This window comes from Giraffa tippelskirchi, chromosome 2, assembly GCF_054371585.1.
Source record: "Giraffa tippelskirchi isolate mGirTip1 chromosome 2, T2T-mGirTip1v1.2.pri, whole genome shotgun sequence".
NCBI classification, from domain to species: Eukaryota; Metazoa; Chordata; class Mammalia; order Artiodactyla; family Giraffidae; genus Giraffa; species Giraffa tippelskirchi.
The window spans coordinates 69,020,199-69,045,896 of NC_137276.1; the positions used below are offsets into that span (position 1 = coordinate 69,020,199).

The following is a 25,698-nucleotide window of genomic DNA, read 5'->3' on the forward strand; positions in this document are numbered from 1 at the left end:
GAAACTTTTATTTTTATTTATTTTCCTATACTGTATTTGGGTAGCTGGAATTTCATTCCATCTATTTTATTATTATTATTACTTTTATTATCACCATGCTGTACCAGTTCACCAGATATGAACCATGATATTTAGATTTTGAACATCAGACTTCTTTTCATCCTCAAATGAATCTGATTTACTTTAGAAGAATAAGGAGTTTCCAGCCTGGTACAGTCCTGGAAATGAATTTTTGGAGATACAGCTATGTATTGATCTTTGTACATGCAGCTCTCTAATTGTGAAGTGTGATGCAAGTGTACTTGTCTCACCTTCCCTGTCCTAACCAGCAAAATGACCTTGAGCAAGTCACTAGCAGCTCAACATGACCTCCAAGATTCATTTTGGCCTTAAGATTCTATGAATAGTTGGTATCCCTAATCCAAAGAAAATAGGGATAAAGGTGGACAAAGGCACTTAATTTAAATGCTGGAGAAGTTTCAGATCCCTGGAGGAATTAAAGCTTCTGAAATTATTCAAGATATAGTAAAGGGGAGATTATAAAGTCCCCCCACCCCGATCTTTCTACACATACTGAAAGACAGTTAAATTGCTGCTAAAAATGTGAAACGGAGGTGAACAACATTTCCAGAGGCTATAAGTAGTGTTGAATTTCACTGGTAAATTCTATCATTCTTCAAAAAAAATGAGAGAGAGGTTTATATAAAAATGGAGAAAAAGGAAATTGCATGTGCAGATGAAAAATACCATCTGTGCTTCTGGATCTATTCCATGCTCCACACCTTCAGTGAAAGAAATTGTTGATTGAAAGCTCAGATTTTGCTGGCTATTTGTAAAAGCTTCCTGTGTTGCTTATCATGCATTTTAAAAATAGACGGCTTTGAATTTGTGAGTTAATTTTTGGCCCTGTTTGCTAAGGCCTCCTAACTCAGGAAGTATGCTTTTAGTAAAGCCACAATTCAATTCATATTCAACTCAATTAATAGTAACGAGCACTTACAAGGTGCCAGCAACATATCAGGTTCTCTGTGTTGACTCAGACTTCCCAATATTTGTAATAGCTTCCTTTGCCTCCTAGTGGCAGTTTGGGCCCATTTAATTTCCTGAACTGGAGAGTTTCATCTGTATCTTACTTAGAGAAAATATTAAACATTGGCAACACTTCAAGTGTGCAGTCTCATAACATTAGAAAAATTTGTCTTAAATGTCTTCAGCTTCCCTTTTCTGGTCTCTTTCCAATCTTGTAATAATGGCAGATGTCAAACCTATGCCTGGGCTCAAGTCAATTCTGCTCTCATTTACTCCTTACTGTGAATTTAAATAAAACTGGCACTTTTCTCTCAGGTTAAATTATTTCCCTAATCTCATCTGTAATTGTGGAATGAAATACTCTGTCCTGTTTTAAATTTTAGATCATTACTATTCCTACTTACTGGTAAAGGGGGCTTTGAGATTTTTTTCAAATTTAAGATTTTTGGCCATTATATTTCACTTTAAACTTCCTCAGTTAAGAACATTCTAAATGGCATTTATATAGAGAAATTCTTAGAAGCAACCCCAAACAGCCAAATTTATATCCCTCTTCTCTAAACCAGAGTAACTGCAAATGAATCTTTGAATTGTTCAGGCAACAGCAGATCTGGGAAAACAAACATATTATTAGAAGCTCAAAATAACCACCTCAGGTGCTAAATGCATCCTTAGGTACTTAAAGGGATGAGATCAACAACACAGACATTTGCTTAATATGTAAGAGGGAGGTAGAAAGCTGCATATTTTAGAATTAAATCTACCTTAAAATTATGACCATTTTAATGGGTAAGTTGATTCTTAAATGTGAAATTGCAATGTAGAAATATGTGTATACTGAAATCCTGTTAATCTCCCTTCTCTAAAAACTTAGTGATATTAACATATGTATTTTGTGGTTCTATATATGTGTCTTTAGCTAGTATAGGAGAGAACTTACTAGACGTATTTATCTTTGAATAATTGAATTGTTGGTGTTTTTATAGGTCATTCTATCTGAATTTTTAAGGTCAAGTTTAAAAGTGTTTCAGTTCAGTTCAGTCACTCAGTCGTGTCTGACTCTTTGCAACCCCATGAACCGCAGCACGCCAGGCCTCCCTGTCCATCACCAACTCCCTGAGTCCACTCAAACCCATGTCCGTCGGGTCAGTGATGCCATCCAGCCATCTCATCCTCCATCGTCCCCTTCTCCTCCTGCCCTCAATCTTTCCCAGCATCAGGGTCTTTTCCAATGAGTCAGCTCCTTGCATCAGGTGGCCAAAGTTTTGGAGTTTTAGCTTCAACATCAGTCCTTCCAAGGCACACCCAGGACTGATCTCCTTTAGGATGGACTGGTTGGATATCCTTGCAGTCCAAGGGACTCTCAAGAGTCTTCTCCAACACCACAGTTCAAAAGCATCAATTCTTCGGTGCTCAGCTTTCTTTATAATCCAACTCTCAAATCCATACATGAACACTGGAAAAACCGTAGCCTCGACTAGATGGACCTTTGTTGCCAAAGTAATGTCTCTGCTTTTTCATATTCTGTCCAGGTTCGTCATAACTTTCCTTCCAAGGAGTAAGTGTCTTTTAATTTCATGGCTGCAATCACCATCTGCAGTGATTTTGGGGCCCGGAAAAATGAAGTCAGCCACTGTTTCCATTGTTTCTCCATCTATCTGCCATGAAGTGATGGGACCAGATGCCATGATCTGAGCTTTAAGCCAACTTTTTCACTTTTTCACTCTCCTCTTTCACTTTCATCAAGAAGTTCTTTAGTTCTTCTTCACTTTCTGCCATAAGGGTGGTGTCATCTGCATATCTGAGGTTATTGATATTTCTCCCAGCAATCTTGATTCCAGCTTGGGCTTCCTCCAGCTCAGCGTTTCTCATGATGTACTCTGCATATAAGTTAAATAAGCAGGGTGACAATATACAGCCTTGACGTACTCCTTTTCCTATTTGGAACCAGTCTGTTGTTCCATGTCCAGTTCTAACTGTGGCTTCCTGACTTACATACAGGTTTCTCAAGAGGCAGGTCAGGTGGTCTGGTATGCCCATCTCTTTCAGAATTTTCCACGTTTATTGTGATCCACACAGTCAAAGGCTTTGGCATAGTCAATAAAGCAGAAATAAATGTTTTTCTGGAACTCTTGCTTTTTCGATGATCTAGCAGATGTTGGCAATTTGATCTCTGTTTCCTCTGCCTTTTCTAAAACCAGCTTGAATATCTTGAAATTCATGGTTCACGTATTGCTGAAGCCTGGCTTGGAGAATTTTAGCATTAACTTTACTAGCATGTGAGATGAGTGCAATTGTGTGGTAGTTTGAGCATTGTTTGGCATTGCCTTTCTTGGGGATTGGAATGAAAACTGACCTTTTCCAGTCCTGTGGCCACTGCTGAGTTTTCCATGTTTGCTGGCTTATTGAGTGCAGCACTTTCACAGCATCATCTTTCAGGATTTGAAATAGCTCAACTGTGATTCCATCAGCTCCACTAGCTTTGTTCGTAGTAGATTTAAAGGACTAGATCTGATAGACAGAATGCCTGATGAACTATGGATGGAGGTTCGTGACATTGTACAGGAGACAGGGAGCAAGACCATCCCCAAGAAAAAGAAATGCAAAAAGCAAAATGGCTGTCTGAGGAGGCCTTACAAATAGCTGTGAAAAGACGGGAAGTGAAAAGCAAAGGAGAAAAGGAAAGATATACCCATTTGAATGCAGAGTTCCAAAGAATAGCAAGGAGAGATAAGAAAGCCTTCCTCAAGGATCAGTGCAAAGAAATAGAGGAAAACAATAGAATCGGAAAGACTAGCTATCTTTTCATGAAAATTAGAGATACCAAGGGAACATTTCATGCAAAGATGGGCTCAATAAAGGACAGAAATGGCAGGGACCTAACAGAAGCAGAAGATATTAACAAGAGGTGGCAAGAATACACAGAAGAATTGTACAAAAAAGTTCTTCATGACCCAGACAATCACAATGGTGTGATCACTCACCTAGAGCCAGACATCCTGGAATATGAAGTCAAGTGGGCCTTAGGAAGCATCACTATGAACAAAGCTATTGGAGGTGATGGAATTCCAGTTGAGTCAATTTTGTCTCAATATAAAGAGTTTTGAAAACCAGTTATAGCCATTAAAATGTAATTGGTTTCTCATTTCCAGGTAGGTTATGGCAGACTAGTTTTTCTTTTGTAATTCCTAGAACAAACCAAATATATTAGCTGTACTTCCTAGAGCTGAAGCTTCCCTGGTGGCTCAGATGGTAAAGCATCTGCCTGCAATGTGGGAGACCTGGGTTCAATCCCTGGATCAGGAAGATCCCCTGGAGAAGGAAATGGCAACCCACTCCAGTATTCTTGCCTGGAAAATTCCATGGATGGAGGAGCCTGGTGGGCCACAGTCCTTGGGGTTGCAAAGAGTTGGACGTGACTGAAAGACTTCACTTTCACTTTTCCTAGAGCTGAAGCAACAAGGATTAAACAAACTAAAATTTGAGGGAGGAAAATCATTCTAAGTTGGGCTGCTGATTCCTGAAGGCATTGGCTGTTTTGTAGTGTGGCCAAGGAATTGGGTGAGGCCCAGGCAAAAGGTGTCTTCTGGGAATAAGAAAGGCCAGAGAAACTTTCAGTGATTGTACATGGCTGAGATGACAAGTTGGAAACGTGAGGGATCTAAAACACATAGCCAGCTTTCTCCACGGGGTTTGCTGTGTTCTGAGGCCACATAAGAAGCAAGGGAACTAGGACAAAAGCTTCTGAAAGACAGAGTGAAATCTTCCATAGACTTTTGGTATTTAGGAAAAATTCTAATGAAAAGATTTGGTGGGAGGGAGATGCTAAACACAAACACAAGGCCAAACACTTCTTGAAGACACTTGCCAAGTTTTTAGTTGTTTGTGTGAAAGTGAAAGTGCTAGTAACTCAGTCGTGTCTGACTCTTTGAGATCCCATGGACTGTAGCCCACCAGCCGCCTCTGTCCACGAGAGTCTCTAGGCAAGAATACTGGAGTGGCTTGCCAGTCCCTTCTCCAGGGGATATTCCCAGTATAGGCATCAAACCTGGGTCTCCTGCATTGCAACCAGATTATTTAGTTATTTGGGCCTGAATGAGAGTCAATTCCTAGGCAGGTTGATAAGAAATCCAGGGTCCCCAAGGAGGAGAAAGGGGCTCTCAAGGAGGAGATAGGGGTCTGGAATTCTCAAGGAGGAGAAAAGGACAAACGTTTTTTTCTACATTCTTTAGTAAGGTTTAAATAACAATAAGGTATCCTGCTTCAGGACAGGTTTCTCCTTCCTGAAAACCTTCTGACTAATCCTGTTATCTTAAAATGTATACTATAGGAGTGGGTCTAGTAAGGTCTTTACAATTTTGAGACATTCTTTTGATTTATTGTAATAACTAATTTAAAAAGTATATAACTCCCTTCCTAAGACTAGGGAGGGGGGCGCTCTCTGTCCCCCTTTTGATGTCTATGTCAGAAGCTTTCTCTGTCCCTTTTTCACTTAATAAAACTCTGCTACACAAAAGCTCTTGAGTTATCAAGCCTGGTCCCTGGTCCCGAAGCTAACTCTTCTTCTTCAGAGATCACAAATATAACATACATTCACCATAAGCTATCATGAGGAAATAAGCTGAAAACTTCTGAAAAAGTACTTCTTGTGTCCTCTCAGAGCTGAGAAGATAAATATCTATCAGGTTCTCAATCAAAATCCGGGGAGTGCCGTGGCTCATAAATAGAAATAAACAAGTGACAAATCTTACCAGCAGTCAAAGAAAAAGGACTCATTACCTCAAAGAGCGAAAAAGTTTGAGAATGAAGAAAAGATAGAGGATAAATAGAATGTAGAGTGTTGAGAGCAAAGAACTGCCAGCTTACAAACTTTTATAACAAATAAAAGTCCTTCAAAAATAAAGTAACAAAGATGCTTTCTGACCAAAATGTTCAACCAAAACTACAAAAACAAAATAAAAATGGACAGAATTCATTATCATGCTTGTGCTAAAAGGAATACTAAAGTGAATTTCTGTAAGTGGAAGAATGACCCTAAATGGAGCAATGGAAATATCAGAGCAATTGAGGAACACTGGAACTTGTAATTAGATGTGAAACATAAATGATCATGAATTATGTTAAACAATAAAAGTAATACTTTATGGAGTTTAAAATACAGATAGAGCAATAGTGACATGTTCAACCAAAACTACAAAAACAAAATAAAAATGGACAGAATTCATTATCATGCTTGTGCTAAAAGGAATACTAAAGTGAATTTCTGTAAGTGGAAGAATGACCCTAAATGGAGCAATGGAAATATCAGAGCAATTGAGGAACACTGGAATTTGTAATTAGATGTGAAACATAAATGATCATGAATTATGTTAAACAATAAAAGTAATAATTTATGGAGTTTAAAATACAGATAGAGCAATAGTGACAGTAGTAACACAAAATGCAAGAAGGCATAAGTGGGATTAGAAATTTCTATGATTTAACAATATAGATGATAAAAGTAATAATTGTATTATACTGATCTAACTCAAAAATGAATGAAATAATTCTTCAGGTAAAACCTAGAAGAATAAAGAAAGTATAAATAACATGTTAATAGAAATAAGGGGAATGATATAAATTTGATTGATACAAAGAATGTAAGTAATGAGAAGGGCTTCCCAGGTAGCACAATGTAAAGAATTCTGCCTGACAATACAAGAAACACAGAGGGTGTGGGTTCATCCCTGGATTGGGAGGATTCCTTAAGTAGGAAATGACAACCCACTCCAGTATTCTTGCCTGGAAAACTACATGGACAGAGGAGCCTGGTGAGCTACAGACCATGGGGTCACAAAGAATTGGATGTGACTGAACAATTAAGCACACACAAGTAATGAGAAAGAAGGGAACATAGTAGAAGGTATAATTAGAATGGAAGGAAATAGAGGCAAACATAGAAGAAAGTCTTACGTCTTGGAGTAGGGAAGGATTTCTTAATTAAAACACAAAGCAATAACCATTAAAGAAAATAATATATAGATTGGCTTATATTAAAGTTAAGAACTGTTAAGAAAATGAAAAGACATTCATAGAGTGGGATAGGGTATTCTTAATACATATATCTGACAAATGACTCATACCTGGATTATATAAAGAACCAATGCCAAAGAATGCTCAAACTACCACACGATTGCACTCATCTCACACGCTAGTAAAGTAATGCTAGAATTCTCCAAGCCAGGCTTCAGCAATACATGAACTGTGAACTTCCAGACATTCAAGCTGGTTTTAGAAAAGGCAGAGGAGACAGAGATCAAATTGCCAACATCCACTGGATCATCAAAAAAACAAGAGAGTTCCAGAAAAACATCTACCTCTGCTTTATTAACTATGCCAAAGCCTTTGACTGTGTGGATCACAATAAACTGTGGAAAATTCTGAAAGAGATGGGCATACCAGACCACCTGACCTGCCTCTTGAGAAACCTGTATGCAAGTCAGGAAGCCACAGTTAGAACTGGACATGGAACAACAGACTGGTTGCAAATAGGAAAAGGAGTACGTCAAGGCTGTATATTGTCACCCTGCTTATTTAACTTATATGCAGAGTACATCATGAGAAACGCTGAGCTGGAGGAAGCCCAAGCTGGAATCAAGATTGCTGGGAGAAATATCAATAACCTCAGATATGCAGATGACACCACCCTTATGGCAGAAAGTGAAGAAGAACTAAAGAGCCTCTTGATGAAAGTGAAAGAGGAGGGTGAAAAAGTCGGCTTAAACCTCAACATTCAGAAAAATAAGATCATAGCATCTGGTCCCATCACTTCATGGCAGATAGATGGGGAATCAGTGGAAACAGTGGCTGACTTCATTTTTCTGGGCTCCAAAATCACTGCAGATAGTGATTGCAGCCATGAAATTAAAAGACACTTACTCCTTGGAAGGAAAGTTATGACGAACCTGGACAGAATATGAAAAAGCAGAGACATTACTTTGGTAACAAAGGTCCGTCTAGTCAAGGCTATGGTTTTTCCATTGTTCATGTATGGATTTGAGGGTTGAACTGTGAAGAAAGCTGAGCACTGAAGAATTGATGCTTTTGAACTGTGGTGTTGGAGAAGACTCTTGAGAGTCCCTTGGACTGCAAGGAGATCCAACCAGTCCATCCTAAAGGAGATCAGTCCTGGATGTTCCTTGGAAGAACTGATGTTGAAGCTGAAGCTCCAATACTTTGGCCACCTGTTGGGAAGAGCTGACTCATTGGAAAAGACCCTGATGCTGGGAAAGATTGAGGGCAGGAGGAGAAGGGGACGATGGAGGATGAGATGGCTGGATGGCATCATCAACTCGATAGACATGGGTTTGGGTGGACTCCGGGAGTTGGTGATGGACAGGGAGGCCTGGTGTGCTGCAGTTCATGGGGTCGCCAAGAGTCGGACACGACTGAGTGACTGAACTGAACTACAAATAAGAAAATGAAATAGTCCAATGATAAATGAATAAAAGTCTCAGGCCCTTCATATAATACTATATCCAAATAGTGAAATATGTGAAAAGTTATTCAACTACATTAGTCATTACAGTAATGTAAATTAAGATGTGATAATACAACATATTCATTAGAATGGCTAATATGAAAAAGGTAGACAGTATTATATGTTTTGGACAATGATGTAGTGTAACTGAAATTCTCGTGATCTACTGGTGGATGTCTTATTGAAACAACTTCTTTGGAAGAATTGTGGCAGCATCTGCAATGCATATTCTGTGACTCAGCAATTCTACATCCAAGTTTACATGTAAGAGAAATATGTATATATGTTAACCAAAAAACATGTAGTGGAATGTTCATAGCAGGCTTCTTTCTAATAGTGTGCCCAAAAAATACCTGTCAATAGAACAATAAATAAATTGGCATATTAACACAGTGAAATATTTTAGTTATGAGACTGAATGAATATCTATCACATATAACAATATGAATGAAACTGATAAACATAATGTTGAGTGAAAGAGACTAGATGCAACAAAGTGTAAACTGAATGATTCTATTTATACACAGTTCACTACCAAGGAGGCTTAATCTATATATTTAAAAGTCAAGATATTGGTTGCTTTTATTTTGTTCCTTTTAGCAAATTGAGATAAAAGATAAAAATGTGCATATAATTGTGATTGTGAGAAGAATGTTTTTAAGAATACAGTTCTAATGAAGTGGATGAAACTGGAGCCTATTATACAGAGTGAAGTAAGCCAGAAAGAAAAACACCACTACAGTATACTAACTCATATATATGGTATTTAGTTAATCGGTAAAGATAACCCTGCATGTGAGACATCAAAAGAGACACAGATAAATAGAACAGTATTATGGACTCTATGGGAGAGGGCAAGAGTGGGTGGATATGGAAGAATGGCATTGAAGCATATTAATTATCATATGTGAAACGAATCGCCAGTCCAGGTTCGATGCATGATACAGGGTGCTCAGGGCTGGTGCACCGGGATGACCCAGAGGGATGGTATGGGGAGGGTGGTAGGAGGGGAGTTCTGGAAGGGGAAAACATGTACACCCATGGTGGATTCATGTCAATGTACGGCAAAACAAATACAATATTGTAAAGTTAAAAAATAGATAGATAAACTAATTAAAAAAAAGAATAGGAAAAAGATATATTGCTTACTGTTAGTGGGGGTTGGGATGGTTGTGCACTTCCATATGCTTATAATATCTACTTCTTCATTTAGATATTGCTTACATAGGCATATTCAGTTTATGAGTATTCAGCATCACTTTGTGTGTCTTTTTCTATATATATCTTACACTTCAAGAACAAGTATAATGAAATATCTTTTGAGTTAATCAGCTTTGTATTCCTGGAAATATTCAAGCAGAGAGGTTGGACCCCATTAACTGTAAGGGAAGCTTTGGAAATGATTTCTGCATTAGGGTAAAAGGAAATGTACCAGATGCTTTCTCCAAATCTTTTAAATTCTGAGATTCTCTGATTCTTTAAAAGTGTGTACATTCACCGCCATCTACAGCTTTTTCTTCTTTTTACTAATCAAGTTTGAGACCATAGCCTGCTTTCTCTGTTTCCTATTTACCTCCTACTCCTTCTTCAAGTCATGCCATTTTTCAATTACTGACCTTTCAATGGCCAAATCTAATGGCATATTTTCTTCTTTTTCTGATATATTTGGGTCATTTGCTGGTGAGGTATCATTTAAATTCTCTCAACTTACCTTTCCCAATATCACTCTCTTTTCGTTCTCGTATTGTCTCTTATTTTCCACTCAGTTTTGAAATAGTAGGATGTGCTAAAGTTCTATTCCCAGTCTGCTTCTCAGGCTATAAAATTCTTTGTATGATTTTAACCACTCCTAAGACCTCACTCACTGTTCATCTGTGACTGCCTTCCAAATTCATGCCTCTAAACTCAGTTATCCATCCAAGACTTATGTATTCAATTGCTTAATGGACAAATCCACCTGTATGTCCCCAGCTTTACCTGTAGAAGACTGAATTCCTATTTCTTCCCCAAACTTGTTCTTCTTTTATCATTCTCTTTACCTGGAAATAATAGCACCATCTCTGTTTTACACAGACTCAACACAACTGTGGATTCTCTTATTTCTTCTCCTTCCATTTTCTTGTGTTTAATCAATTACCAGATCCAATAATTCCTTTAAGAAAATGTGGTTAAAAACACTTACCATGGTATCTCCCCTCCTAACAAAATTTTAGGTGTAATACAGTATTGTTGACTATAGGTACAATATTGTATAGCAGCAGATCTCTAGAATTTAATTATCTTGCATAACTGAAACTATACTGATTGAATAGTAATGCTCTATTTACCCTCCCCCAATCCTTCTTAATTTTGCATATTCTTCTCTCCTTTAACCATTTCTGATTGCTTCAGCTTAGTTTCCTTTGGCAGTCATAAGTTTTCTAAATAGTCTCCCCAAAAGATATGCTTTCTAATTTCATACTCAGCCAATTTATTCTGCACAATGGTCAGCAATGGTTTCTCTTAGTAGGATGTTCTTTCCTCAGTTCTTGATTTAGTGAACACTTACTCAGTTGAGATTTGGTTCAAGTGCTATTTTCTTTATGAAGCCTGAAGTGACCTTTACCCCACCTCTCAGGTAAAATTGACAACTCCTTCATGTACCCACTGCAACCCTGTATCTGTTTTCAGTCAAGAATTTATCATATTTCATTTCACTTATTTGTGATCCTAGCAGTGTGTTTTATATATCCTATTACATCTAACACACAAACGTGCCAGGGTTGAATGAATAAAACAATGAATTGATGACTACATGAATGAAAGAGTAGAAGAACTCAGCTAAGTCTAAATCTGTGTTTCCTCATTTTGAATCACTGAGTGCTTCTTAACATACTTATTCCTGGTCCTTACCATGGACATTCCTTAGAAAAAAGCTGAAAGGTTCTTTATATCACGTTAGTTTGGGAAACATTGATCTAAATTATGATATGAATTTATTTACTCAAAATGAAATTAAACTTCTTTCAAGCAGTAAGCATTTTTGTGCACACGTTTCCAACCTGAGATCTGTCAAAATGTGTTGACTGATTACTGGTTCTGAAATGAATTATAGAAATGTTGTTACAGGAAACAAGCAATTTTCTTTGATGTATTACATAGGAGTAAAATGAATATGTGCAAATGATTTGGGTAGTTATCAAGTTTTTAGTGTATGGTCTTTTGGCTCAATGAATATTAAATAAGCAGTATTAAATCAAAATTAAATTAAATTAAAATTACTTATTTCATTTATCATAAAATAGTTCTAATACCACACACACAAATATGTAAATATACATATACTTAATTTTTTACTTGTTTTTTACTTCTATGGTATACTGTTTAATATCATTTGTGAAAATTAATTGTCATGCTTGTGTCCTATGTAGTCTTTATCCACAGTTCATGAATGTATAATGGTTTTCTGGGAAAAATAAGCACTGAGATCATAAAAATATACTCAAAGCATCTTCTTTCAGAAGTGGTTGCTATTTAGGGGCACCTAATCACCTATGCAAAGAAAAATGTCACTCTGGTAAATTAAGGGACAAGATTCGTTTTAAAGAGAGAGCTTGTTATTTAGCCAGGGAAGAGAAAGCTGTGGTACTTTTTCAAATGTATTACCTGAGGGATTATAAGTAATAAACATGGGAAGAAAAATCTATATATGAAGTAATAGATTTGGTTTTCATGATAAGAAGTATTTCTCAATAGAAAAGGATGGGAAATGTTGTTGTTAGGTTAGGTTTGGTTTTAGAGAGTGTTCACACAGGAATTTTTAGAATGTGTATTTTATACATGCCTTTGAGATATTTGAATGTGGATCCATCTGAATTCAGTAGAGTATATCAAAAGACCTCTATGAAAAAAATCTCCTATGTATTCTATTACAGTCTTTATGAGAATAATCCTTGCTCTTTAGACACAAATACATGAGAACTAAATTATATAATTAAAATACCACAAATTATATTGTCTTCTGCTGTTGCTTTGTATTCTTAGGATATCATTGGTAGACCACAAGTCTGTCCTATCTATGCTTCCTGGTTCAGTGACATTAATTTTTACAGATATTATTTTGTCTTTAGGCAGAATTTCATCCTGATTATATAGTGTTGTCACTTATTGTTATCAGCAATCTTGTTTGGGTAAGTTTTTTTTTTTTTAATTCTAATTTTCTGAGTGAGGAACTGGTTTGTTATATAATGTGACTTCTTCACATTATGCAACAGATCAGTAGAGCTCTTAAAACTCTCACTTTAAGAAAATTTACATAGGAAACTCCTCGTAGACTGAATTAATTTTTTTCCATAAAGTTATTCCATAATGCAATAACAAACAAAGAGACCTACCTTTACCAGTATAATAGAGATCTTTGGTGTAGCATTAGTCATCATTTGTGCCATACTATAGCTGAGTTGAACTTCCTGTTCAGCTCTTGTCCAGCCTACAAGCTTTTGGTTATGAAGTTCTTGGTTCCTAAAATATAAAATCTTCTGTCCAATGCCATTCTTCACTTGTCTAAATCTTAGTTTAGTCTCAGTGTCACATTAATAAGGCTTATCTTCTCTAACCAAAGAAATCTTTGGATTTGGATTCCTTGGATTCACAGCATCAGCACCACCTGGGTACTTGAGTGAACCAGTGAAGCTGCTCAGTCGTGTCCAACTCTTTGAGATCCATGGACTGTAGCCTACCAGGCTACTCCTCCCTGGAATTTTCCAGGCAAGAGTACTTGGCCATGCCCAAACAGCCAAATTACTTTACTATTATCCTTCATTTTAAAATTAAAGACAGGTTTTCTATACTATAATATTATATATGGATAATATTAATATCTATTTATAATATTATATATATATGTATATATATACAAACACACACACACACACATATATCTTGGTGGCACAGTGGTAAAGAATCTGCCAGCCAATGCAGTAGACAAAGGAGATGTGGGTTCAGTTCCTGGGTTGGGAAGATCCCCTGGAGTAAGAAATGGTAACCCACTCCAGTATTTCTGCATGAAAAATTCCATGGACAGAGGAGCCTGGCAGGCTACAGTCCATGGGGTCACAAAGAGTCAGACATGACTAAGTGACTGAGCATATGTATACAGATGGTAAGCTAGAGGAGGTTTATCTAAGTGCTACAATAACATGTAATATTATAATTCACATATAAAGTCTTTCCAGAATGAGAAAAAAAGAGTAGAAGACAGAAAGGCAAAAAGTATGATGTTTGGTTAATAAATATTCAAGATGAGAAAAACATATTTATTTTTTAAAATTATTATTTAATGATTTGAGATTTCAAGGTAACTGCAGGTATTTTAAGTCTAGATGATATTTTGGATTTTTTAAAGGATACTTAATATGATTTGACTTTTGCTTCTTTGTTTTTGTTTTTGTTAAGAAATGCATGGCTAACTCTATATTTTAGAGAATGTGTGATTTCAGCAAGAGCAGCAGTGGCTGTAGATAAAGGAATGATCGTGATGAGAAAGATCCTAACTCAGTCCCCTCATGATACCTCAGGATGACTGAGAAAACTGAACGTGTTCTACAAACCCTGAAGATCCTCACAGAACATTAGTTCTCTAAAGCAAGGAATTATTATATATAATAATATTTTGTCAAAACCTAGCCATAAGAGTTGATATCAATATTCTTGATCTTCTACAACAGTAGGTTTTTTCCCAGCTTTTATGAGGTATGAATGACAAATTTTTGTATATCCTGTGTTGTTTAATGTCATTTTTAAAGATATGCAAAGTAACGATTTTATATATATGGTAAAATGCTTATCACAATCAAATTAATTAACACATCCATAATCTCACTAATTACCTTCTTTTTTGTGATGAGAACACTTAATACTACTCTCTTAGCGAATATCACATATACAATACAGTATTATTGACGATAATTAACATAATGTATATTATATCTCCAGAACTTATTTCTTTTGACACTTAAGTTTTCTATGTTCCCCTTTTGCCTAAGTGAAGTGAAAGTCATTCAGTTGTGTCTGACTCTTTGTGACCCCATGGACTATACAGTCCATGGAATTCTCCAGGCTTGAATATTGGAAGGGTAACCTCTCCCTTTTCCAGGGGAATCTTCCCAACCAAGGGATCAAACCCAGGTCTCCCGCATTGCAGGGGGATTCTTTACCAGCTGAGCCACCAGGGAAGCCCAAGAATACTGAAGTGGGTAGCCTATCCCTTCTTCAGCAGATCTTCCCAGCCCAGGAATCAAACCAGGGTCTCCTGCATTGCAGGCGGATTCTTTACATACACTCGAGCTGTCAGGGAAGCCCTGTTTCATCTAAGGTACTACTAAATCATATAAGTTGTACATGTGAAATCCAAAACTACTGTCCCTAGTTGGTAAGAGGCTTTCTACTTTGTCATTCTGAGATGTACCAACTTTCCCTTATGGCTCAGCTATTTTCTAGAACCTTGGAGTCATCTTCATTTAGCTACTGAATGGGGAAAGGGCTTGGAAAACCTGATACGGGACATTTTTATGGACAAAGACCAAAAGTATCCCTCATCATTTCCTTCATGCTCCATTGATTAGAATACAATCATACGGCCATTTCTAACTGGAAGAGAACAGAGAAATAAAACTTTCTGTGAGCCCAGAAAGAAGATGAAACAGATTTTGTAAGGTGCTAGCTAGGTTATGCCATAATACTTTTTCAGTATTTTCTTTTTTCTACCACAAGATTGAAATAACTTACACCTATAAAGGGTTGAGAAAATAATCGGTGCTGTTATACATAGCTTTATTGATTATGAGGCCTCCTCATGAAATTTTTCTGATCACAACTCTAAGAAGATAGGCGTTATTAGCCTTGATTTTTAGATGATGAAACAAATTCATAGAAGTCGAATGAGTTGCCCAAAGCAAGTATATGGTCAACCTGGGATTGGAAACTGTGTCTGCTAATATGCCTCTGCTACCTTTTCCTTTCAGAGAAAAAAACCAATGACATTTTCCCAGGTATGAGAGGGAATAGTAGGGTCTCGAACCTTGTACCCTTTGACATGGTATCATGGGCATTGCTCTGCTTTTTGGATGTCACATGTACGCTTATGGTTTATGAGATTTGCTATGTAGGGCCATAGATGCTTGTGGCATCTAAGGAAGAGAACAGTATATATAGCTCCTTTGCAACTCCAAGAAGTGTCTGCCTAGTTGAAGTTCTTTTCTTTATTGAAAGTCCTTCCTACCTCACATAATTTTCAGATAGCTAAAAATTACTTGTGAATATGTATGTATGAATTTCCCAGAGAATTCATTCTGCCCTCTGACTTAGAAGAAACTACCTCATCTTATATATATGAAATAGAAATGAGATTGGAGTAATTATCATCTTCCATACTTAATTCAAGAATATCATACACTCAGATTCCAACAAGCGTCTCAAACACAACTCATTTTAACTGAATTCTAACTGATTCTCCACGTAACTTAGAAAGCAAACAGTTCTTAAGAAATACATTTGCTTTGGCTTCTGCAAATAATCTTATTGGCATGCACAGAAATTAAAATACAAACTATTGAGTAAGGAGAACAAGACAGAATTTCTTTGTTCTAATTATAGATGCTATAGAGAATTACTATCAATAAAGCTTATGCATCTAATTGTATGCAAAAATGCTGAGTAATAATTGAATGATTATGAATTATAAAAAATTAAATGTGAACTTAAAATCCTTCAGTTCTCTTAAAAATAATTTATTATGGATCTCATAAGTTCATAAAAATTCCCTAGAGTTAGGTAATTTCAATTACACTGGTACAAGCAATAAATATGCTCTACATATTTATTTATGAGATTTGAAGAAACAGTCACTTTAGAAAATGAAATTAAACTTAACTGGAATGATAATATATAGTATAACTTTGGACACAAGACAGATTCAGCAACCCAACATTTCAGAGATTATATGATACAATTATAATGAAATGTATGGAATTTTAACAGTTTATATATCAGAATGATGTAAAGAAAAATTAGTTATACATACTCGTGGAATAAAAGTTGATAGATTAACAAATGTGGGAAGATGACTCAAAAGCTAAAAACAAATGAGTTATTAAATGAAAGGTTAAAATATAAGATATATTGTATCTGATTTTGCTAATGAATGCACACACAGTGCCATGTGACACTAGAGTTCCATCCAGATGTATGTGTTATTTTTAGTATGTTGGTGTGTTATATGTGTGTGTGTGTGTTGTGTGTGTGTGCATGAGCACATACAAAGTATAAATGGGCACCATTTAGGTTGATTCCCTTCTGGAGAAGTCTGGAATGTTAAATTGATTACTAGCATGGTCCTTCTAGAGCTTTCTTTTTAAAGACCTTGGAGAATTCAACATCTTAGAGATCTAGCCTAAGCATCCTCTCAATAAAAATTTCTAATGACACAGATTATATAAGATTTTATATATAATACAGGTCAACCTTACTTGGCTCATGTCAGTTGTATGTGTGACTTTAGATAAATGATGCTTGAATAATTATTCTTAAAAGAGTCCTGGTTACTGGGTAAAGCCATGTTATTTGCATTATCTAAGACTAAGGCAGATATTCATTAGTCACAATTCTTTCAATGATGTCATTTATATCTCCCTGGCAGTGATAGTTTACCCTGCATCTAAATATAGCAGATTCCTTATTACTTGCCTATTTATGCTTCTCTACTGGAACTTAAGACTACTCATACTCTTTTCTTAACAAATATGATTCCCTGATTGAAATCCCTAACTTTTTCAAATCTTCAGTGTTTACCATATACTGCTTTATCTAGTTAGATTGTCAGTTTTTTCCTGTTTTACCATATTATTATAATTACCCCAAATCATTTAATATATTGGGTTGGCCAAAAAGTTTATTTGAGTTTTTCCATATGTATACTTACAGCTGACTCACACTGTTGTGCAACAGAAACCAATACAACGTTGTAAAGCAATTATCCTTCAGTTAAAAAAAAGAAATAGGAAGTGGGCACAGAGGCTTGTATGTCAAGAAAGGAAACTTTGTGAGAATACATGATTGGATGTGCGTTTTATTATTAGCTTTATTATTAAAATATACATGAAAATGAAAAAAAGAGCTTACAGAAAAATTTGAATGCACCTTTTGGCCAACCCAATAACAAGTGGGAACTGTGCTGCTGTTCATTGTTCAGCTGCTCAGTCATGTCTGACTCTTTGCGACTCCATGGACTACAGAATGCCCAGGCTTCCCTGTCGTTCACTATCTCCAAGAGTTTGCTCAAACTCATGTCCCTTGAGTAGGTGATACCATCCAACCATTTCATCCTCTGTCACCCGCTTCTCCTTACGCCCTCAATCTATCCCAGCATCAGGGTCTTTTCCAATGAGTCGGCTCTTTGTATCAGGTGGCTAAAGTTTTGGAGCTTCAGCTTTCAGCATCAGTCCTTCCAATGAATATTCAGGGTTGATTTCCTTTAGGATTGACAAGTTTGATCTTGGATATATAATTGGCATCAGACTTTTTAGAAAGCACTTTTTACTATGCACTGCTATATGCTGTCTCATGCATCCACATTTTGTTACTGCTCTCCATTAAGACTTTGATACAATAAGTCTCCCTGATAGTCCTAGATGGCACATTAAAAAGCAGAGACATTACTTTGCCAACAAAGGTCTGTCTAGTCAAAGCTATGGTTTTTCCAGTAGTTATGTATGGATGTGGCAGTTGGACTATAAAGGAAGCTAAGCACCGAAGAATTGATGCTTTTGAACTGTGGTGTTGGAGAAGACTCTTGAGAGTCCCTTGGACTGCAAGGAGATCCAACCAGTCCATCCTAAAGGATATCAGTCCTGAATATTCATTGGAAGGACTGAGCTGAAACTGAAACTCCAATACTTTGGCCACCTGATGCGAAGAACTGACTAATTGGAAAAGACCCTGATGCTGGGCAAGATTGAAGGCAGGAGAAGAAGGTGACAATAGAGGATGAGATGGTTGGATGGCATCGCCACTCGATGGACATGAGTTTGAGCAAGCTCCAGGAGTTGGTGATGGACTGAGAAGCCTGGCATGCTGCAGTCCATGGCGTTGCAGAGTCGGATATGACTGAGTGACTGAACTGAACTGAACCAATAGTCTGATAATGAGTCCTTACTGGATATACTGCATTGGTCAGGATTTGGTTAGGAACAAAGAAACCAGTCTTGATTTTCCAAGCCAGAAGTAATTAATTCCAGAAAATCAGGTGCTTACATACTATTGGAAAACCTAGGAGACAATGGTCAGAGAATTCCCATTACCTCACAGCAGATGGAAAAGTTGGAAAAATTGGGGAAATTGATGCTAATCTTGGCTACCTTGGCACTCAAGCTGCTGACTTTTACAATGGCTGAAGACTATGCTAACTTTATGTCTGACACATGCTTGCCTGTGATTGTCAGAGGAGAATGATAATTTTTTTCTTTCTTGTTTTCTAGATCTCTTACAAGTGCATGTCATTAGCATAATCTAGTGTGGAATCCTCCTGGCAAGGAATTCTGGAAGTGTAGGTCCAGGCAATGCAGGGAAAAGTATAAAAAGCTACAGAGATGACCCCAGATTGATGAGACAATTAAACTGTTGGCATTCTACTGAGTTTGTCTAAATGCCCTCCCCTGTGTGTGTTAGTTGCTCAGTCATGTCCAACTCATTGCAACTCCATGGACTGTAGCCCTCCAGGCTTCTCTGTCCATGGAATTATCCAGGCAAGAATACTGGAGTGGATTGCCATTCCCTTCTCCAGAGGAACTTGCCAACCCAGGGATCAAATCCTGGTCTCCTGCATCGCAGGCAGATTCTTTACTGTTTGAGCTACAAGGAAGTCCTGCCCTCCCCTACCTTTTTATATTTGGTGTTCTCAACTTGCCTGCCTTAATATTCTATATGCACACACACACATACGCACACACTTGAGTTTGTAAACAGAAGTAATGGATGGAAAAATACCAAGGCAAGAAGATATATATATTTTAAAATTAATCATCTGTATATTTATGAGATAACGCAAAAACATGAGTCATTCTGTCATTGATATTTAGCATCACTAATTTGAAACCTAAGCAGATTATCCCTTTGAGGAATAGCAGTGCTACTGTGTGTACTTGACGAGTAATTTTAGTAAGTTATTTTTCTTATATGAAGTGATATACTACTATATTGTAAGTTATAGCAAAGAACATAGGCTTTGTATCAGACTGGATGTGGTTTACTACTTGTTCAACTTTAAATGAATGGGCTTTAATTTCCTTACCTGTAAAATGGAGATAACAATAATATCCAGATATCTCAAACGTTTTATGCTGTTGAATGAGATAATGTATATAAAAATGGTCACCATTAATGGATTCTCAAATACATTACTCCCTTTCTTTTCCTCATCTCTCCAATACTCTTTCCAACGACGGAACTATGGTTTAGAGAAGCAGGTAGAAAATGTGGGAGTTGATATTTCCTAAAGATTTTTTGTACAACAAATAAGCTGTCTTATATTTTTTCTAAGACTGTGTGCCAATTCTTTAAAAACTTACATGACTCTGGAATATCATTGCCCAATGAATGGTCCTTATTAGTAATCTTAAATATTCTCTCTCACACCTGGCTTCTCTGCTAAAGAGGAATCTGTTTGCAATGAAGTTGTTTTTTCCAATTAAGGTTTAAGTAAAAATTCATCAAAAGTCTTAGAAACAAAGATATGTGCTGGAATATGCACACAGCTACTTAGATATTTATCCTGCATCAGCTCTATTGTGTTGGCCAGATGTGAAGGCAGTAAAAGGAGTCTATTCTATTGAAACTTCCTTGTCTCTTTTGCTGAAACACTAGAATATTAAACACGGTTGGCTTTCCTGATATTGTATCATTGTATTTATCATTTTGATAGGCAAATTAAGGGGCTGAGGTAATGCAGGCACTATTTCCAGGGGTGGCGTAGAAAAGAGGTGAGTTCTAAGAGCTGAATTATTTGGCGCAGAAGCAGGAGAATGGACAAATAAAAACTCAGGACAGAGAGAGCCAACAGTAAAGGAATGTTGGTGATACATGAAAATTAACTTGCTGATGAATCAACCGTGTTTGTTTTTTAACTAGTAGTGTCATCATTTAGATTTAACATCCGCAGAGCAGTACGTGGTTGTGATTACTCAGGGAAGTGAAGGAAGATGATTAGCACTTAGAGAGGCTAAAGGTAAAATGCTTCTGTTCTGGCTCAGCTTCTCTGAACCTCAGTAGAAATTAATGTGCCAGGTACCCTAGAGAAAATATGATAACTCTCTCCAAGCTTTATCTTATTTTTGCCCTACTACACCTCTGCAAATCATTCACTTGTTAGCCTTAGTTTTTCAGTGATTTAATAGACACAATGAGTTTTTCTTTCAGGTAGATTCAAATAAAATTTCTTTGATTCTCATTAGGTTCAGTTAAGTCTCTGAGGTTATCTTGACAATTCAGGGCACTTTTTTCTTCATTTTCATGTGTACTAGTCAAGATAGGCTAAGCTATGCTGTACTATCAGGAAAAAAAAATTAGGGTCAATGGCTTAATACAATGAAAGTTTATTTCTTATTAATTATATGTATGTGCGTGTGTGTATCTTCCCCTTTGTGAAACCTAGTTGTGAGGAGTTGTTTCATAGTCACTCAGGAACCTAGACTGATAGATACACTTTATAATTTCTAGCTACAGCATCTTGAGTGATGGCTAGATTCCCCATTGGCCATGGCAGTAGAAGAGAAAGACTGGCTGCTATGGCAGGGGAAGAGAAAATGGCCAAGTACACGTGGACTTTTTGTTGCCTTAACTTAGAAGTGACACTGTTTCCTTCCACAGGCAGCCGTTGGCTAGAACTTGTCACTTGGCACTGCCTAACTGCAAGGGCAGGCTTCCCTGGTGGCTCAGATGGTAAAGAAACCACCTGCAATGTGGGAGACTTGGGTTCAGCCCCTGGGTTGGAAAGATCCCCTGGAGGAGGGCATGACAACTCGCTCCAGTATTCCTGCCTGGAGAATCTCCGTGGACAGAGGAGTCTGGCAAGCTACAGTCCATGGGGTTGCAAAGAGTCAAACACAGCTGAGCAATTAAGCACAGCGCACAGCATAACAAATGCAAGGGCATTGGAAATGTAGAAGACCGAGTGTAGTATTTGGCAAGCATGTGATTTCTGCCACATTTGGAAATTTTTCCTTTTCTTTGCATGTTCTAGAGCATAAATTAAACTGCTATAGAAGTGCTTCAAAACTGGAAAATATCTGCATATACAATAGCACACTGTTTGCCTTTTTAGTTATTTGGCAATTGATTGTGTACAGTTACATAAACTTTTAAAAAAGATTTTTATTAATGCTAATTTTATCTGCCCCAACAAAATTATAATCATAGGAAACAGAAACAGCATCTTCTATTTTTTAATATCCTTATAGTAGCTAAATTATCTGAATATCTTAATTGTAAAATAACTGATAAAGACATGTATGCTAGTGCATATATTATTATATGTTAGTATATATGTGAAGTTATGGCCCCTTACTTCTGAGACAGATTATATTGATAGACTGAAAAGTTCATAGTCTGTTTTCAGATTTTTTCCATTTTTATTCCTCCACCTTGCAGACAAGTGAGGAATTCAAAAGAAACCTTTTCTTAACCATTGGAAGACAGATTTACTTTTTCTGAAACAGGACAGTTTGACTACCCTACCTTAAAAGGAAATAATTTAAAAATCCTTCAAGACTTTCTCCAATTGGCACCAAGTATACTATTTCTTTGATCATCCCTCATTCTTATTAAAAACCTTCTCATGACCCAATTTCACGTAACCTTAAGTCTAAATTCTTTCTTGCCATCAAGCTTCTCTTTCAATCCGCTTAGACTCTAAATATCCTTCTAGTTTTTTGCAATTAATCAATATTTCTCAATCCTTCATATCCTCTCCATTTTCTTATACCTGATTGATTTCAAAACGTTATTTTATTCTTGCTCTGCTGAAATAGCCATCACTACCATCTTAAAAACTCTTTTCATTATTTAATATTACATCATGTCATTTAGATCATTGATAATCAAGATTCCATATATTCTTGTAAAATGATGATCCAGTTCATTTATCTTATAACAACTACAATGTAAGTAACTTGAGGGCAGGGTGAATTTTTTCCCAGCATTCTAAAATCTGTATGTTACATTGCCTTGTCATTCGAATTCTTAAATTAGACTGAATGGAAACCGAGATAATTATAACTAAAAGATTAGATTCTCAAGGCTAAGTAGACTCATTTGTGTATGCCGATGATATTTATCTATCTTTCATGAGAAATGTCCTCCTCTCTGGTAGTGTTAGCAGAATTTAAAGACTGAAGGATGAACAAACATTTTAATCATGATAAAAATAATTCCATGCTTTTATGTAATGATTTATCATCTACAAAGTTTTTGACACAGCCCTAGGAGATAGGCAGGCCTGGTAATACTATCTTCACAGACATAGAAACTGATCACATGTCTAAGAATCATTGGAGTTTTCTGGTTTGTAGGCACACTGTGAAGCAAACATTTTCTCTCTAGTCATGACTCTTCAGATAGACAACATGTGATGCTTGCAAAAAAGAAAATGGCAACATTAATTGGATCAGTTTGCACTTCTTGAAAAAATACTATAGTCATCCTTCATGTTTGTGTATTGGCATATTCTCTAAACTTAGAGAAGGTATTCTCTGTGTCCCCGGACTCAGTAAAAAAGAAGCTTTGCAGGACAATGAAAGCTAAAGATGATACCCTATGAGGAAGGATTTAGTTCAGAGAATATATAAACCAGTTGGTTACTCAATTCTGAATATAGTGGAGACAAAGCCAAATATATTTATTTTAAAAAATGTTGTAATTTACTTCAGATGCTTATTTACTGCTTATTTATAGCTGTTGTTTGAAAGTTGTGAGTCAGAGCTAGAAATAGTACCTGTGGTTGGATTTAAAAAAAAAAAAAAGAAAGAAAGAGTAAAGAATTACAGGCTTTTCTGGTGAAACCAGTGTGATAGATAAAGAAAAGATATGCTAGCTGACAAAAGTCTAGAAACAACTTTTCTTGGGAAAATGATGCAATGGATAAAGATTGAATGTAGCATCTTCACAATCCCAGAAACCTTTGTAAGTTGTTGCAGTGTAGTCGCAGAGGATATTTCATGAAAAGCTATGACTAGAAATCTAATCACAAAATAATTTACCAAGAGTATGGAAACCTGTAATTAGAGGCATAAAATGTGTTACTGCATTGGATGTAATAGTTAAGCAGTTTTGGCTCATGAGAAATGATTCATTGGAAGGACATTGACAGGGCCTTAGGTACATCATGGTTTCCTGGGTTTGTGTAGGATGTGACAAATGTTGAGTGGTCACTCTTTCCTGCTGACAACTTATAATTCTGCAGTTAGCAACTGATATCTTTGGTGTTAGCATCACTGTTTTTGGAGTCCTTGTTGTGAGATCCGTTTAGTAAGGGTAGGGAATGAACTCAAACACGTTGACTTGAATTTGGCGGTTAATTCCCTAAAAGGATGGTAGAAGAGGTTGAGATAGTGTAAAAGGACTAATGTCTGGGAGAAGAATGAGACAAAGAATGGGAGAGAAAGATAAAAGGAAGCTGAGTGGATGGTGGTAGAACAGTGATGAGAACAGGGCGGGGGACCCACTTCAGTAACTTATGAACTTTACTGGTGGCACATCTGGAACTAAGTCAAACTTGTGTTTCTGGGTTACAATTCTTTGCTATTTAAAGACAGAGTTTAGATCCATTAACTTTTCTAACCAGTTATCAGACTAGCAAAAAAGCCAATCCAGCAGGAAGCAGAGTTGATCATGTTAGTGCTTAGTAACTATGACTAATTAGAGCACTTAATTAAGCTGTCAAGAAAGGACAAAGATAATCATGCTCAGTCAGTTTTTGCTCTTTTGTACCCAGGAAGATGAGCAAATTCATTTTCTGCCAGGCAGGCACATGATCCTTCCTTTCTCATTTGATACTGGTATGACCTCATGTGCGCTTTCCTGAGGTGATCCAGGTTATACAAGTAAATGATGTGCTTTGCCCTTTGCTTCATCCTGCTCTGGTGATTTTATTCATATCTTAGTCATCTGGCATATAAAATATTTGAATCTGCTACTTTCAGCGTGCCCTATTGCCACTACCACTCACCATTTATAATTATTATTATTTTCATTGTTAATGCTAGTTCTTATTTTAACAACATAAGTACCAACAATGACACTAATCAGGCTAATCATATTATTGTTATATCCTGAAATGTGGTGAACATTTATTATTGTTAAAAATAATGGATATTACGTATTATGTGGGATGGAAACCTTATTTATATTCTCACATTCAATTCTATGAAAACCCAGTGAGATGGGTTTATTGAAACTGTTGTCAAGATGGAAAATGTGAAGCAGAGAAGATTTAAATAAATGTATGATGTCACACAGCTAGGCAGTGTTGACGCTAGGATGTGGACCTGCATGCTAAGTCACTTCAGTCATGTCCAACTCTGTGTGATCCCATGGACTGTAGCCTGCCAGGCTCCTCTGTCCATAGGATTCTCCAGGCAGGAATACTGGAGGGGGTTGCCATGCCCTCTTGCAGAGAATCTTCCTGACCTAGGAGTTGAACTTGCCTCACTAAGTTAAATAAAGGTTTGTAATTATTGGTTATTTAGCTAGGATATAGCTAAGTACTATTTATGTAGCCTGGACTTAATACGTGTGTGTCTGTGTTTACTGACTTCAAATAGCTGTATAACTTTGCTTACAGAAAAAAATGGCTTCATAATAAACATGTAGCCAAGGACAATCTTATAAAATATTACTGTGAACTAGTTGCACAGCAGGAAAATGTAGTTTATATATTCAGTCCCCACAGAATTTCAAGGCAGAATCAATGAGTGAGAAAGGGGGACCCCTTCAGTACAGTGTCCTCTAGACTAGAAGAATCATTCTAGGTCCAACTAGTATGATGTCTTTTAGCATCAAGTGAATGAATGCATTTGTGTTTGTTTCATATTCTTTATATACTCTGGCCTATAGGCAGGTATTTT

General features: G+C 36.7%; 2 protein-coding genes and 1 long non-coding RNA gene across 8 annotated transcripts in view; 2 read left to right on the top strand and 1 right to left on the bottom strand.

Moving 5' to 3' along the window:
• Positions 1–25,698, top strand: part of CTNNA3 (catenin alpha 3) — a 1,864,976-nt gene that overhangs the window by 659,967 nt on the left and 1,179,311 nt on the right. The gene's annotated exons all lie outside the window — the stretch shown is intronic.
• LRRTM3 (leucine rich repeat transmembrane neuronal 3) overlaps positions 1–25,698 on the bottom strand; it is a 202,599-nt gene that overhangs the window by 27,101 nt on the left and 149,800 nt on the right. The window lies entirely within an intron of this gene.
• On the top strand, positions 1,136–5,991 carry LOC145537925 (uncharacterized). The gene is made up of 2 exons (XR_014076505.1): positions 1,136–1,310; positions 4,979–5,991. It is a non-coding gene; the product is annotated as an uncharacterized LOC145537925 (long non-coding RNA).